Below are 4,422 nucleotides of genomic sequence, written 5' to 3'. Positions count from 1 at the left end.
AATCCATCCCAATATATGTGTTGGGAGGAAACGGAAGGAACCGTCATCCACGAGGGTATATCTCAGTGGGGAACTGCAGAAGGAAAGACAGACTCATTTTCTGCTTATGGGGTTGACTCTATATGGAGAGATTTATAACACCCGACATCTGCTTGGGGAGATCTGTAATGAGATCTATATCACCATAGCAGGAGACACGACAAACAAAAGATATATGGCAAGAAATGCAACATGAATATCTGAATGTTTATGAATATGCATGAATATGCGTGATTGATGTTTGATGAATGCTGACAAAACAGACAATTCTAACACAAACAGGTTCAGGAACCAAACGTCCGGTATTATACTTCCAGGGGAAAAACCAGCTGGAGAGCCAATCTGCGGAGATCTACATGCTGTAAAGCAAAGATCTGCGGGTACTGCTGAAGAAGCAGAGGATCAGAGATATCAGGAAACAACCCAATCAAGGTACAAAAAGTCACAACGGGCAAGACAGCCACCAAGACGAATCTGTAGGGGAACAAGAGAGGTCCCAAAGTATATCTGCAGGGGATCCCAGTGTCAACTGAGAAACAAAAAGTGCATAAGCACGAACCGCTGTAGAAGCAAATCCACACAACTCCACTGGGAAACAACCCGCTGAGGGAGAATGATATCATCCAAACAGAATCTGACTGCATAAGCAACTCTACTGGGGAAAACTGTCGGCTACTCTCTTGGGAACAAACCACTGAGGGAGGACAGATCAAACAAGTAGATTCTGCAACGAACCACTCCACTTGGGGAGAATATACACAGCAAACTGATCACAACAAGTAGATTCTGCAATAGGAGCCACTCTACTGGGGATCACAAACAGTCAGGAAATCAAATCCGTTCACTGGAGGCAAAAGCCATCATCCGACCATATTGGGGATTGAAGGAGCAATCAACAGGCAAAACTGCCACAACAAACATTCTGCAGACTATGCTGAGGAAAGGATGGTTGCAATACTAGGATGTCAACCCGAACAATCACTGAGTAGGGAAATAAATCCTGCTCTGCTGAAGAGAATAATTCTGATGGAGAGATAGCAACAATTCCGCAGACGACTTCGCCAGGGAAAGGGTAAAGTACCGGGTATCAAACCACTGACTTACCGAGTCTTCAAAAAGAAAGCGATCATGCTGAGGAAACAGACAGTTCCGCTGGCAACACTGCATTGGGAAGAGTGATAACAACTCTGCTTGCAACTCTGGTGGGGATATCAATAACAGCTCTACTCGCGACTCAGAGGGGAGTATCAATAACAGCTCTACTCATGGTTGTGCTGAGGATACAAATAAAGTCTGGGGATATGACCCACTGGAGAAAGTGACGGGGCACCAAGATGACAAACCATCAACCGCCGAAACTTCACAAGAAAACACCCATGCTAGGGAGAAAATGCTGCTGGAGAAAACGAAGTCCTCAACAACACTCTGCTAGCGACTATACTGGGGAACAAACCCCACCAACAACTTTGTTTGAGGAACAACCCCAACAAATATCTGAAGAAAGAAGATACCACCAAACCAGGAATATGACCGAATGTCTTACCTGTTGGAAATCATGCCACCCTCGGGAGAGCACTGAGATATTCTTGAGTATCCTTTCAATATTGTGAATGTTCACTTTGTTTAAAACAAAAATTTTGAAAAATTTGATTTGTTTAAAACAATGACATTTTATCAATTTAAAACATGCAAAACATTTGTTGAATTGAAACAAATAAGAGTGCAAATAATTGGATAAAAGCTCAAATTGATTTGATAGAATGGTAGTCTGCAAATGGCAAGACTCCATAGATCTGTACAAATTTGAAATCAGTGATATATATTGGAAGAGGGCTACATTGAACATAATGATCCTTTCTCTACCAATTTGAATCTCGATGTATCCGAAGCTTCAGTTGACGACGAATCGAGAATCTTCTGACGAAATGACGACTGATGAACCAGAAAGTCTTGTCAAGATGCAGTTACTTGCCAAATCCCTAATTTTTGCCTAGATTGCCCCAGAGTGAGGTACTCAATCTAGCGGGATGCAAATATATCTCTTTTTTCAAGTCTCTAATTTTTGCCTGGATTACCCTTGCGGGTTTTCCACCGAGACGCTCATTTTTGCCTAAGCCGCCCTTTCGGGTTTTCAACTTAGCGAGCTATTCTGTTTTTTCATTTGTTTTTTTTTTTTTTGCATATACTTTTTTTCTAGGCAAAGTATCTCTTGACTGCATCTGAATTCACAGGACGAGTGAAATCCTCCCCATCCATTGTTGTAAGCATCAAAGCACCGCCTGAAAAGGCTTTCTTAACAACATATGGACCCTCGTAGTTTGGAGTCCACTTGCCCCTGGAATCGGGCGCGAAAGACAAAACTTTCTTGAGCACAAGGTCGCCTTCTCGGAACACGCGAGGCTTGACCTTCTTATCGAATGCTTTCTTCATTCTCTGCTGATATAACTGACCATGGCACATGGCAGTCAATCGCTTCTTTTCAATTAAATTCAACTGGTCATAACGACTCTGAATCCATTCAGCATCAGTCAACTAGGGACTTGAGGGTATACTTTTCTTTTTTCTTTTTGAAAAATTTTTCCTGGTTTTTGATTTTTTGATTTTTTTATTTTTCACCCTCTTTTTTCTTTTTTTTTTTTTTTTTTTTTTTTTTTTTTTTTTATAATGCCCCAGTTTGACTGTTTAGCTGATTCTCGTGATACAGCTGAATGAGCTTCTTTTGGTGCTCAAGAAGGCGGGTAATCTCGTTAGGAATCCCCTTCAACATCATCTTCCTCTGCCTCAGATATAAGAACTTCAAGATTAGGAGATGGGGTCGGATCATTATGTTCAATGGGTTTAGAAATCCTTGCATAATGATTCTGGATAATGAAAAGCTTTTGATATTTTAAACAAGCAAATCATTTATGCAGATGAAAAAAATGTTGTTTTTGTTTTTCAGGTTTTTTTTTGTGATCACTGATTTCATGCAAAAGCAAAAAGTGAAAACAAAGGAAAAACAAATGTTTAACAATGCATTAATTGAATGAAAACATCATTGTATACACTACGCCAAAAAGTTTTTTTAACAGCGCATCTTAGACAGCGCTTTTAAAAGAAAGCGCTGTCTAAGGTTAAAATAAAAATAAAACACGGAAAATGTTCTAAAAAAATAATGAAAGCGCTGTCTAAGAGGGGGTCTGAGACAGCGCTTTTAGAAAGCGCTGTCTAAGACCCCCCCTTAGAGAGCGCTTTTAGAAAGCGCTTTTAAATATAGACCTTAGTCAGCGCTTTTGAGAAAGCGCTGTTTAAAGTCTTTCAATTAAAAAAATCTGTTCATTTCTTCATTTAGTTGCGGCTGCTTCTTCATTTCGCCGTGTGAAACCATATTTCCCCTAAAACCTCTCCACAATGCCTCCCAAGCTCGACCCATCCCAAGTCGTCGAAGTTTACGTCCGCGTCACCGGAGGTGATGTCGGAGCGGCGAGTTCCCTCGCTCCCAAGATCGGTCCCCTCGGTCTCTCCCCGAAAAAGATCGGAGAAGACATCGCTAAGGAAACCGCCAAGGACTGGAAGGGTCTTAGGGTTACCGTCAAGCTCACCGTTCAGAATCGTCAAGCCAAGGTAGCTGTTGTTCCATCTGCGGCGGCGCTGGTTATCAAGGCCTTGAAGGAACCAGAGCGTGACAGGAAGAAGACGAAGAACATCAAGCATAACGGTAACATTTCTCTTGACGATGTTATTGAATTGTGACGGAGCTTGTTTGCTTTTCAGATCACCGCTGCTTTTGACGAAACAACCACGTTAGAGGATGTTGATAAGCTTTTCAAAGTTTTTGTTGGTGGCAAGCCTGTACGTTTTAATCATTTATCCATTTTGTATTTGTTTTTCACAATTATCATGATATCATTATTGCGTCTAATTTTTCATTTGTCTACAGGTCTCATTCACAGCGGCATCTCTTGCACCAGAGTTTCAAAATGCAATTCCTTCTGGATTAGTTAGGGAGAGTCCCTATTTGACACACCCTATCTTTAACACGTATATTCCTTTTCTCAAAAAATTTGATTTATATTGTTGAATTTCGTAAGGATACTACAATTTTATTTCATTTGATTTTTCCTTTATAGGTACCAAACTGAGCATGAGTTGCTGGTCTCATTCACAGCGGCATCTCTTGCACCAGAGTTTCAAAATGCAATTCCTTCTGGATTAGTTAGGGAGAGTCCCTATTTGACACACCCTATCTTTAACACGTATATTCCTTTTCTCAAAAAATTTGATTTATATTGTTGAATTTCGTAAGGATACTACAATTTTATTTCATTTGATTTTTCCTTTATAGGTACCAAACTGAGCATGAGTTGCTGGTCTCATTCACAGCGGCATCTCTTGCACCAGAGT

At 40.7% G+C, this 4,422-nt stretch overlaps 1 pseudogene; it reads left to right on the top strand.

Annotated features, from left to right (window-relative positions):
• Positions 1–3,384: 3,384 nt before the first annotated feature.
• On the top strand, positions 3,385–3,799 carry LOC127085670 (60S ribosomal protein L12-2-like; annotated as a pseudogene).
• The last annotated feature ends 623 nt before the right edge of the window (positions 3,800–4,422 follow it).

The sequence above is a fragment of the Lathyrus oleraceus genome, chromosome 5 (assembly GCF_024323335.1).
Source record: "Lathyrus oleraceus cultivar Zhongwan6 chromosome 5, CAAS_Psat_ZW6_1.0, whole genome shotgun sequence".
In the NCBI taxonomy this organism is placed as follows: domain Eukaryota; kingdom Viridiplantae; phylum Streptophyta; class Magnoliopsida; order Fabales; family Fabaceae; genus Lathyrus; species Lathyrus oleraceus.
This window is presented reverse-complemented; position numbering and strand designations above follow the sequence as displayed.